This window comes from Protopterus annectens, chromosome 10.part0 (assembly GCF_019279795.1).
Source record: "Protopterus annectens isolate FY-2018-M chromosome 10.part0, PAN1.0, whole genome shotgun sequence".
NCBI classification, from domain to species: domain Eukaryota; kingdom Metazoa; phylum Chordata; order Ceratodontiformes; family Protopteridae; genus Protopterus; species Protopterus annectens.
The window spans coordinates 1,409,585,226-1,409,597,607 of NC_056744.1; the positions used below are offsets into that span (position 1 = coordinate 1,409,585,226).

At 44.8% G+C, this 12,382-nt stretch overlaps 1 protein-coding gene across 2 annotated transcripts in view; it reads right to left on the reverse strand.

Moving 5' to 3' along the window:
• Positions 1–12,382, reverse strand: part of SYDE2 (synapse defective Rho GTPase homolog 2) — an 862,822-nt gene that overhangs the window by 417,953 nt on the left and 432,487 nt on the right. The window lies entirely within an intron of this gene.

Here is a 12,382-nt window from a genome sequence, read left to right on the forward strand (position 1 = left end):
ACAACCTAAAGGAACATATTACTTCAATTGTATGCATTTATGTTATGATTTTCTTCACAGGTTTTCTTCATAAAGTCAGCAATATAAAATTTAGCTTTTAAAAAGACAAAATGACTGGTGACCCCTCCCCCAGAAATAATGTTTTTTTGCAAGAAGGCAGGGGGAAAATACACCTGTTGTGGTCCCTGTCATTTGCCTAGTATTGTTACTATGCTCCTATGTGCGACTTTACGGCGGCACACTCATATGCACGCACACACAGGATCATAGGAGCTTACTAGGCTAATGGCCCTGGGGCTCTTACAAGCCCAGCCAAGAGTTTATCTCCAAAAAGAAACCTCAGTCAGCACCTGTCAATGAGGGACACCGGTGGAACCCCTGGGACAAATATGTGGTTTCCCATCCACTCATCAAGGTTGCGCTTGAAGAGGGTCAGCGAGGTACTCTGAGGTGTATATTTGTCTACTCCAGAGATGGGGCAGTCTCTCTGAGACAAATCTGTCTCTCCAGCAGGTTTTGTTGATGTCGCAGGTCTGTTAACGTGTTACACTGATAAATCCATGTACTTGTTGTGTCTTTTGGCTTTTCCTGGTTAGGGGTCACCACATCGGAACTCTGGTCTGCTAATGACTGGCAGTAGATTTTTACGTGCAGAGTTGCCGGCCCTGATGCACAACCTTCAATGAAGGTACGCCCATTCACACATGTCTCCACACAGAAGATGCTCTAGCTGAGAATCGAACAGGACAACGTCTTACTGTGATGCGACAACGCTACCGCAGCACCACAACGAAGACCAATTCAAACATGTGAAGTCAACAGAAGTATGACAAGAACAAGAACACTTGGTAGGATGTCAGGAATCGACAGAACACACTGAAATAATATTGGGATTGCCGGTAGAGAGAAACTTAAAATTATACAAACTAAGCACAAGCTTGTGTCTGTTACAGCTTTTGTGTTCTTCGTTGCATTACAGTTGCAATTTCACTTCGTCTCAAGATTTCTTAGGAACTGTGCGCCAACTGAGATAAAGTGCTTGAGACAGGCAGCGGAAAGCACACTATAGGACAGATGCAGAAGCTAAAGATGATATCAGAACAGATGTTAAAGTTTAATTACAGAAAATGTTATGGAGAACAGATTAAAGGTGGTTTGGTCACATTTGCAGGAAAGCACAAGATATTTGGGGCATCCATCATATAGAAGAAAGGATTGCGTGTGAGAGAACATCCAAATCAAGCAAGTATGACTGTTGAAAATAAGACAGTGGCTCTGAATAGAAAGGTGCAACAGCTGATGTGATGTGACACCCTGACCCTATTTAAAAGACGGAAAAAGGGGGTTGAGATGTTGCCTATTTTTCAGAAAGGTAGCTTAAGTTGGAGTAAACTTATTCCAAAGATTACAATGAACACAAGATAAAGTACAGTTGTGTACACTTACCATAAATGTAAATGTTCGAGTGTATTCACTGTTGCAGTCATCACACTTGGGTTATCCTGCCAGGGACAGCCCTGAGTCGTCCTGAATACCAGAGGCTTAGTATTTCTGCGTCAGTTGTTGTCGCTCCAGCACCAACATCAGGTTGGTTGTCAGTGGTATAAAAACAGGTAGCTGACGCCATTACATCAGTTTTTCTTGCCCCAAATGTCAGGATCCCCCAAACAGGGAGCTAGGTTATGGTGGAATACCATCAGTAGAAAGCAAACACCAAATAGCACTGTAAGGAGTGAGGAAGAGAGAGAGACAAGGGGAATGGAGGATGGGAAAAGTACAGTTTTGTACCTACCATAAATGTAGATGTTCGATGTGGAATGCAGCTGTAGTCATAACAGATGGGTTATCCTGCCGTCAGGCGGTCCCTCGGTCGGCCGAATTCCAAAGTCTTGGTCCAGCGTCGGTTGTTGTCGCTTCTTCCCTGACGTCAGTGCGCCAGGGGTATAAAGGAACCAGCCGACGCCATCTTCTTCAGTGTTTCTTGCCCCAGATGTCAGGTGCCCTCTAAGGAAGGCTAGATCTAAAAAGATATAGATAACACTGCAAACAACAACAACAGAACCAAGCAAATACACCATAAAAGAAACCCCAGCTAGCTAGTATGGGGGGGGGAGATAGCCTGAAGGCTTGTCACAGAGGGGTATGTGGGAGGGAAATCCTGACTGCAGCTGCATTCCACATCGAACATCTACATTTATGGTAGGTACAAAACTGTACTATGTTCTTCGTGGATGCAGCTGCAGTCATAACAGATGGGTAGAATACCATAGCCAAGCTGGGGGTGGTAGGCACTAAGTGGATGATGGTGTAGCTAATATGCCCTGCAAAACTGCAGTAGCAAACCCTGCTCTAGATCTGGAATACAAAGGCAGGTGGTAATGTTTGGAAAATGTATGCATGAAGCTCCAAGTAGCAGCTTCTAAAATGTCCTTTGTGGCCACCCCTCTGAAAAAGGCTGTGGAGGTGGCTGCCACCCTTGTAGAGTGAGGCCTGATGTTAGCAGGTACTGTCTTTCCATGAAATGAATAGCAGAATCGTATGCAATGTCCAATCCATTTAGAAATATTTTGTTTGGATATGGCTTTTCCCTGTACCCCAGTAGCATAAGCCACAAGAAGTTGGTCAGTCTTTCTGAAAACTTTTGTTCTGTCCAAGTAGTAACGCAATTGCCTGTGTATGTCCAAAGTGTGCAGAAGTCTCTCACCCTTGTTTTGAGGGTTAGGGTAAAAGGTTGGCAGATGAATAGCTTGATTCAGAGAAACCTTGGATACCACTTTTGGCATGAAGGACGGGTTGGTTCTTAGTGACACTCTGTCCTGATGGAAAATGAGGAATGGTTGTACTGCCATGAGAGCCTGCAATTCAGAAACCCTTCTTGCTGATGTGACAGCTAGGAGGAAAGCTGTTTTCCAAGATAGAAACTGTAATTCTGAGGAGGCTGCTGGCTCGAAGGGAGGTAAAGTCAATTTTTCCAAAATGAAATTGAGATCCCATGCAAGTACTGGTGGTTTCCTTGGAGGGTTGATGTTTTTTGTCCCTCTTAGAAACTGTCTTAGCAATGGATGTGAAAATAAAGGTGGATCAGTGTTGTATTCTGCAGAGATTGCTGAAGCATGTATTTTTATTGAAGAATATGACAGGCCATTGTTGAGCATTTCAGCCAAGTATTCTAAGATCTGTGAAATGTTCATTGTTTTCGGGTCTTGCCCCTTTTTGTTATTCCAAATACAAAATCTTCTCCATTTGGCAGAGTATGCCTTTCTAGTGGATGGTCTACGAGATTCCAGAATGATTTCCTTGACCCTCTTGGAGAGCAAGACCTGCTGCGAATTCATGGAATTTTCCAAGCTGCTAGTTTCAGAGTTTGTAGCTTGGTGTTGAGAGTCTTGAAATTGTGCTGCGTCAGTAGAAGCGGCCATTGAGGCAGAGGCCATGGAGGTGAGTGTGACATGCTCTTCAGGAGTGGGTACCAATGTTGTCTTGGCCAGTCCGGAGCTATCAGGATGACTTTTGGTTTGTCTGCTTTGATCTTTAGCAACACCTTGGCCATCAGAGGAAGAGGAGGGAAAGCATATACTGTTAGAGCCCTCCAACTGAAAGAGAGAGTCCACCTTCCATGCCAGTGGGTGGACTGACCTTGTGCAAAACTTCTCCAACTGGTGGTTGTGGTGGGAGGCAAAAAGATCTATGTCTGGCCTTCCCCATTTTTGAGTTACTTGTGTGAAAATCTCTGGATGCAGCATCCACTCGTGAGGGTCCATCATGTTTCTGCTCAGATTGTCTGCCAGTGTATTTTCTTTTCCTGGCACAAATTGGGCTTGTAGCTCTATTTTTAAATCCAGGGCTATGTTCCAAAGAGTCATTGCCAATCTGCATAGGGGGTATGAATGAGTCCCTCCTTGCTTGTTTATGTACCACATTACCGTGGTGTTGTCTGTTCTTATTGGAAGATGACCCTGGTGTAAGAAATCCTTGAAGGCCTTGATTGCATGTATAACTGCCAGCATCTCTTTTTGATTGATATGCAGGTGCATTTCTTTTTGAGTCCATTTTCCTTGAATGCACCTGTCTGTCATGTGCGCCCCCCCATGCATGGTCTGAGGCGTCTGTTGTGATGATCTGACTTGCTTGAGGCCTGCTGAAAGGTAGTCCTTTGTTTGTCTGGCATGCTTGCACCCACCACAAAAATTCCTTTTGAAGACATGGAATAAGTGGTATTAATGTCTCTACGCTGTGGCTGTGTTGAGACCATAGATTTTTTAGGTACCATTGTAGCTTCCTCATGTACAACTTTGCACATGGGATCAGAAGAATGCAAGATGCCATGAATCCCAGAGTCTGCAGGAATTTCCTTGCAGTGAGTCTGGTGAACGTTGCCAATGTTTTGAAATATTCTTTAAGTTGCCCTTGTTTTTCTGATGTAAGATAAGCCGTCTGGGTGTTTGTATCCAGTTTGGCACCCAGGAAGGTAATTTCTTGGGATGGTATGAGTCTTGATTTCTTTTTGTTGACTGTGTATCCCAGACCTTGTAGTAGCTTTATGACATAATTCAGGTGCTTCATCAGAATGTGTTGGATGTCCGCTTGGATGAGGCAGTCGTCCAAATAAGGGTAGATTTGTATCCCTTGTAGTCTGCAGTGTGCAATTACTGATGCCAGGCATTTCGTGAACACTCTGGGCGCAGTAGATAAGCCAAAGGGCAATGCAGAGAATTGATGGTGCAATGAACCTGCAAGAAATCGGAGGTATCTTCTGCAATCTTGTCTGATAGGGACATGCAGGTATGCCTCCTTGAGGTCCAGAGTTACCAGCCAAGACCCCTTGCCCAGCATGGGAAGGAGTTGCTGTAGAGTGAGCATCTTGAATTTTGGTACAATGAGGAAAGTATTTAGTGTAGATAAGTCCAGAATTGGTCTCCATTCTTTTTCCTTTCTTGGAACAAGGAATAGTCGTGAATAAAAACCTCGACCTTGTTCTGTAGTAGGAACCTTTTGAATAGCTTTCATCTGTATTAGCTTTGATATTTGTTTTTGTGCCTCTGCCCTTTGATTTGGTGGCAGGTTTGGCATGCCTTGTCTTTTTGGTAGAGTGTGAAAATGGAATCTGTACCCTTTGTCTATGATGTCCAGTATCCATTTGTCCCTTGTAATAATATGCCAGTTTTTTGAGAATAAAGAAAGCTTTCCGCCTAAAGGTGCTTCCAATTGAGCCCTGGTTGACGGGAAGTGTCAAGTCATTGTGTTTGTCCTTGTGGTGTATTTGCAGCTCCATCACCACTTCTCTGGTTAGGGTTTTGCCATTGACGTCCTCTGTAGGAGCCTCGTGCTTGGCCTCTACCTCTAGAGCGCCTGTTTCTGCCTCTTTGGTATTTTTCTGTGGCTGGAAAGGACCAGTTCTTTGAAGGCCAATTCCTACTGAATCGTGGAGGTTGCACCTGGAGAAAATTTGCATAGATTTTGCCTTTTCCTCCATTTTCTTTAAAATTTCCTCTGCTTTAGCACCAAACAATACATCTTTTTGCAGAGGTGCATCCAGTAATCTAGCCTTGACATGATCTGGCAAGGTTTGTTCTTTTAACCAAGCGTGTCTACGTATTACTGCACCTGTCACAGCTGCTCTACAAGAAGCTTCCAATGCATCATAACCACATTGTAAAGAATGTGTGCTGACCTGTTCTGTGTTGTGTATCATGTCCTGCAACCCTTTTAGATCAAGTGGTTCAGAGGAGGCCAATTTCTTTCGTAAATCAGCTAACAGAGACTGCTGGTACTGAATCATATGAAATTGGCAGTTTAAAGCTCTCATAGCAAGAGTGGCCGAGGTGTATACTTTTTTGCCCCACCTTTCTAAAGCCCTGGAATCCCTGTCAGAAGGGAGGGGATTTTTAGCCGTAGAGGCTTTAAGCCCCTTAGCTCCCTGGGAAACAGTTTCTGGGTCAGCTGTATGACCTTTGTAAAGAAATTGATGGGAATCTGGAACTCTGTAGTACCTGTCAGGTTTAACAGGGGCAGGTGGCAGAGAGTCTGGGGTAAGGCAAGACTCAGAGTATACATCATCTAAAATATCCAAAACAGGCGGAATAGCCAAAGGTCTATGTTGAGGTAATTTTAAGAATTCCCTTAACCTCTTTTTTAGTCTGAAAAGTCTTGGCCTGCCCAAAGAAAATGTTCTCTCAGACAATGGAGAGTTTCCCCAAAGGAAAAATCCTCGGGAGGAGATACAGAAGGAATGGATTCCTCTGCAGCAGAGTCTTCATAGGGAGGAAAATCTTCCTCCTGATAATCTGAGCGCTCAGAAATACCTGAGGCCTCATCAGAGGAAGGAGGTTCTTCCTCCTCTATCCTAGGCCTTTTGTCAGGGGAGGGTTGAGAACCCCTAATTAAAGTAATAAGGTCCTCGGCCATCCTTAAAATCTGAGTTTTAGATGTGGGTCCCTGAGGGGAAACTTTGGGAGGCTGAGATTTAGCATGCTTTGCAGCCTTGGCTCGGGTGAAGGCCTTAATAGAAAAAGTAGCAGGAGGTCTGAAAGCCCCACGGGTAGAGTGAGTCTTTTCCACAATCTGGGTGTCGGTATCAAGAGGGACTTCGGTCTCTTGAGGTAATTCTTGGACCGACACTGAACCGGCCTTTGGTACTGAAAGTGCAATGTCGTCGGTAGGCAGCGGTAGTGTAGTTGCTTCAATGCGAACCGGGACACTCGAGGTAGGCCTAAGCGTGGTGTCGGTTGAGACCACGGACCGCATGTGTCGGTCCTTATCCTTGCGTTTCTTTGGTAAATGTGCTGTCGGAAGTTCCAACGGCATTTTATAATTAAATTCTTCCCCAAAAAGATCTTCTGCAAACTCTGCCCGATGCTTAATAGTGCGTTTATTGAAAGAAGCACAAAAGCTACAGGCCGAGACATCGTGGTCTGGGCCTAGGCAGAGTATGCAGTAGGAATGGAAATCCCTATGAGGTATTTGCTTTCCACAAGTTAGACAATTATTAACTTTAATAGTTTTCTTTGACATCGGTCTGAGGCAAGAAAAGGATCCCCAACGGGGTACATAGCTTTGTTGAAGACTTCGGTATCTGAATCTCAGGAGCTGGCCGACCGGCACTTGCGAACTGCTTCTGCTTCGGGCACCGCGCGGCAAGAAAGACTGAAGAAGATGGCGTTGGCTGGTTCCTTTATACCCCTGGCGCACTGACGTCAGGGAAGAAGCGACAACAACCGTTGCCGGACCGAGACTTTGGAATTCGGCCAACCGAGGGACCGCCTGACAGCAGGATAACCCATCTGTTATGACTGCAGCTGCATCCATGAAGGACATCCAGGACTGCAACAGTGAATACACTCGAACGTCTACATTTATGGTAGTGTACACAACTGTATTATGTTCTTTGTGTTTCACTTTTGCAGTCATCACACTTGGGTTGATTCCCAAAGCTGAAGAAACAGGTGGAGGCAGTCAACAAGAGTTAGGACTGGCTAGAATGCCCTGCAGGACTGCGGTTGCAAAGCCTGCCCTGGATTTGGAAAAGATAGGCAGGTGGTAATGCTTGGTGAAGGTATGAAGCCTCCAGGATGTCCCTGGTAGGGACCCCTCTAAGAAAAGCTAGAGGTGACAGTTGCCCTAGTGGAATGTGTTCTGACCCCTGTGGGGGTGGTTTCCCATGGTGTTATTAACAGAAATGGATAGTGTGCTATCCATTTGGAAATGGTTTGTTTTGACATTGCCTTGCCCTCTGCTGCAAATCTGACTAGTAACTGGTCAGATTTCCTAAAGGACTTAGTCCTATCCAGGTAGAATCTGAGCTGTCTGTGCACATCTAAAGAGTGCAGGAGCCTTTTCCCCTTATTTTGAAGTGTAGGGAAAAAGGTGGGCAAATGAATAAATTGGTTGAGAGCCACACTGGACACTAATTTAGGCATGAAAGTAGGGTTAGTCCTGAGGGAGACCCTGTCAGCATGGAAAATGAGGAAGGGTTCCATAGCCATGAGTGTTTGTAGCTCAGACACTCTTCTAGCTGAAGTGATGGCCAGAAACAAGGCTGTTTACCAAGAGAGGAATTTTAACTCGGCTGAAGCAGCAGGCTCAAAGGGGGTAGCGTGAGCTTTCCCAACACAAAGTTAAGGTCCCAAGCAGGGGTAGGGGCTCTTCTGGGTGGCCTTAAGTTGTTAGCCCCTCTAAGGAACTGCTTGATAAGGGGTTGTGAAAATAGAGGTGGCTCTGTGCTGTAATGAGCAGAGATGGCAGAGGCATGGATTTTAATAGAAGAGAAGAACAGACCCCTCTGAAGCAGGTCTGCTAGGTAATCCAGGATGAGAGATAAGGAGGGCTGTGCTGGTTCAGCGCCTTTATCCTGGATCCAGAAGCAATAACTTTTCCACTTGTCAGTATAGGAGTTTCTAGTGCTGGGTCATCTGGCTTCAAGTATAACGTCCAGGACTTGCTTGCTTAGGCTGGCCATTGGAGGAGAGGACAAGGAATAAGCCAGGCTGCCAGGTTCAGGGTTTGCAACTGTGGATGCAAGAACTCTCACTTCTGCTGGGTCAGGAGAGTTGGAATCTGAGGGAGGTGCCATGGAGGCAACGGTGACAGACTGCGCAATAGTGGGTACCAGTGTTGGTGTGGCCAGTCTGGGGCAATCAGGATTGCCCTTGGTCTTTCCTCCCTTATTCTGAGTAACATCGTTGTAAGAAGAGGTAGAGGGGGAAATGCATAGATCAAAAGGTTTATCCATTGGAAGGATAGGGCATCCACTTTCCAGACCTTGCTGTGAGGTTCCCTGGTGCATAATTTGCTGAGCTGGTGGTTGTTGTGGGAGGCAAATAGGTCTACCTTCGGGGTACCCCATTTCTGGGTTACGAAGCTGAAGGTGCTATGGTTTAACTGCCACTCATGTGCGTCTAGGAGATTTCTGTTTAATTTGTCTGCCAGAAAGTTTTGGTTGCCTGGCAGGAATTCTGCTAGCAGGTGAATCTGCATGGCTGAAGCTGTGTGTCAAAGGGTCATGGCTAGCCCGCATAGTGGGTAAGAGTGGGTTCCTCCCTGCTTGTTGATGTACCACATCACTGTGGTGCTGTCAGGTTTGATTAGTAGAGGCCCCGGAGACAGTAGGGGTCTGAAAGCTGTCAGAGCATGCTGAACAGCTAGCATCTCTTTTTGGTTGATGTGCAGATAAATTTGATTTGGGCTCCAGTGGCCCTGAATGCACCTGCTGTCCAGGTGTGCACCCCAGGCATAGTCTGATGCGTCTGTGGTTAGGATTTGGGCGGTGTGGGGTTGTGAAAAGGGAAGTCCCTTGTTGTGGTTGCATGCTGCTGCCCACCAAAGAAAATCTTTCCTTAGACAAGGTATCATAGGTATAATAGTTTCCAGGTCCTGAGAATGTTGACATGAAAGGCTTTTTCAGTACCACTGAAGTTTCCTCATATGCAGTCTGGCATAAGGAATTAGAAGAATGCAGGATGCCATGGAACCCTAGAGGTTGCAGGATTTTCCTTGCAGATAACTTGGTTCTGGTGGCCATTTGAGAGAAGTAGCCTGTCTAGGGTTGTTTTGCTGGAGTAAGGAATGCCATCAAGGATGCTGTGTCCAGGCTTGCTCCAAGGAATATAATTTTCTGACTGGGGACTAGTTTGAATTTATTTTTGTTTATGGTGTATCCCAGTGAGGTCAGTAGGTCTTTTACAAATGTCAGCTGCTCTAACAGCTTTTCCTGACTGCTTGAATTAGGCAGTTGTCCAAGTAGGAGTAAATCTGAATATTTCTTTGCTTGCAAAAAGCAATGGCTGCAGCCAGGCATTTTGTGAAAACTCTGGGAGCAGTATATAAGCCAAAGGAGAACTGATAATGCATAGACCCTGCCCTGAAACATAGATATTTCCTGCAAGAGTCTCTGACTGGGATGTGCAGATATGCCTCTTTTAGGTCTTGAGTGGCTAACCAGGCATCTTTGGATATCATAGGAAGAAGCTGCTGGAGGGAGAGCATTTTGAATTTTGGTACCACCACAAAGGTGTTTAGAATGGACAGATCTAAGATTGGGCACCAGGTGCCCTCTTTTCTGGGTACCAGGAAAAGTCTGGAATAGAAACCTTGGCCTATCTGGTTTGCAGGAACAGGCTGAATTATCCTCATACAGAGCAGGGAATAAACTTGATTTTGTGCCTCTGCCCACTGGTTTGGAGGAAGATCTGGGAACCCTTTTGGGGTTGGCAGTGTGTGAAAATAAAATTTGTACCCCTGGGGCACTATGTTAAGGACCCATCGGTCGTTGGTGATGGAGGCCCTGTTTTTTTTGCATGGGAGGCAAGTTTTCCTCTTAAGGGCACAAGCAGGTGGGTAGAGATAAGAGGTGGAGTTGAAAAAGTAATTGTGAATTTTTTCCATAAGGGAGTAGCTTAGCACTCCCAGTTTTAGAAGTAAAGGTATTCTATTGCTTAGATCTCTGCATATCCTGAGACTACTGTCTGGGGGGTCTGGCTCCCCTAGGTCTAGTCTGAGGTGGCCTTGAAGGGGCTGGAAAGGACCAATGTTTTGAGGGGCAATGCCTACTGAATTTTTGAGGCTGGACTTCCAAAAAGTCCTTAACTGTCTGCATAGACTTAGCTTTTTCTTCCATCTTTTTTTAGAACCTCTTCTGCTTTGGTGCCAAACAGATTGTCTTTGTTCAGTGGTGTGTCCAGTAATTTTGATTTGACATGGTCTGGTGAGGTCTGTTCCTTAAGCCAAGCATGCCTTCTAAGTACAGAACCTGTGACTGCTGCCCTGCAGGATGCTTCTAGGGCGTCAAACCCACATTGCAGGATATGCTTACTAACTTGTGTGATGCCCATTCCCTGGCCCAGCAATCAAGGAGCCTCAATCCTCACCGCTAACACCAGAAAGGGCATCTCACATATGAGGAAAGGATAACAGATACACACAGTAAAGTGCAACTTTCCTTAAGAGCACACAGAGATCACAGTCAGTCCAGGGCTGGTCACTCCCTTGCTCTCCAGGTCCCCAATAAGACTCCCCACTGGCACAGCTATTGGGTCCAGATCTCAGCTTAGCTGGGCACGCTAAAATCTCCAGCACCATCTCTACTCAACCAGTGCTTTGTGTCCCTGCCCAAGTAGCTGACACACCCACACTTTGAGATAAGAGTTTATACAACCACACAGACACTTCTGGGAAAGGCTGGCATAGGTTCTCCGGCTGTGCCCCTTTTACCCTTACTATACGGTAGTACCCTGCCACCACCCAACTAATAATTATCAACTAATCAAAGGCACTTAAACTGGTGTCCAATTATTACTGTACAATATTATTATTCAAATGGTAGTATGACTAAACAGTCTCAAGGCTTATTAGAGTGACTTGGTACAGGATCCTTGTATACATGCAATGTATTCTAGAGCTTAACTTATCTCTACACAAACCAGCCACAGTTAAAATGTTTTAAAATATTTAATAATAAACAATTAAAACCACAAGATGATACTTTCTACTATACAATGCTAGTCAAAAGTTCAGAGATCACACAGACATACTTAACATAATTCAGTAGTACAGTTCTGACATCACAGAAAAAACACAGTCTAATCTTTCTAGTTCTAGCTATCGCTAAAAGTAAACACAAGTCTAAGATAACTTACATGTGAGCAAGAGGCAGTGCTGTGAGTTGGATGACATTGACAAAAATGCTTAATGCTTTCTGATTCTCTCTGTTTAAATTGCTATTGCAGTTCTGATAAACATTACATCATTTTTTTTTCACTTTCCTGGAGTTCCCAGGCTACACATTAACTGCATTTACATTCTTGGCATCTCCCTTTTATCTTGCAGCTGGTTAGGAACAGAGCAATAAAAATACATTTGCATATTTAAATCTAGCAATTTAACTCTTGGTTAAAACAATAGAAAGAACTTCCTCATCTAGACTTTTCTGCACCACTGTCTACTTCAAAGGGTCACCACATGCTTTACTTTAGTCAGTAGAGTGCACTGTTGTCACATTTATTCCCAGTTCCACATGTAACAGTATTTCTTTACATTTAAGACAACAGGCCTGTAGTTTATATTTATATTTACAAATGACAGAATTATCTGCACAATTCTATCTGGCTAGGCTGGCAGCCTTCACCCTTCTCTACCAGTCTTCATAACTTGGCTTGCAGAATGCATAAGCTCCCATAATTCTTCACTTTCTGCACAGTCAGTGAAGGTAGATAACATTTGTATTAAGGAGTTCCATAGTATGCTGCTGGTATTTCAGCATGTGGAACTGAATTTAAAACTCTAATGGCAGGTGTTGCAGAGATGTATACTTTTTTACCCCATATGTCTAAAGCTCAGGAATCCCTGTCCGAAGGGGTAGGATTCTTAGCTGTGGTTGCTTTTATTCCCT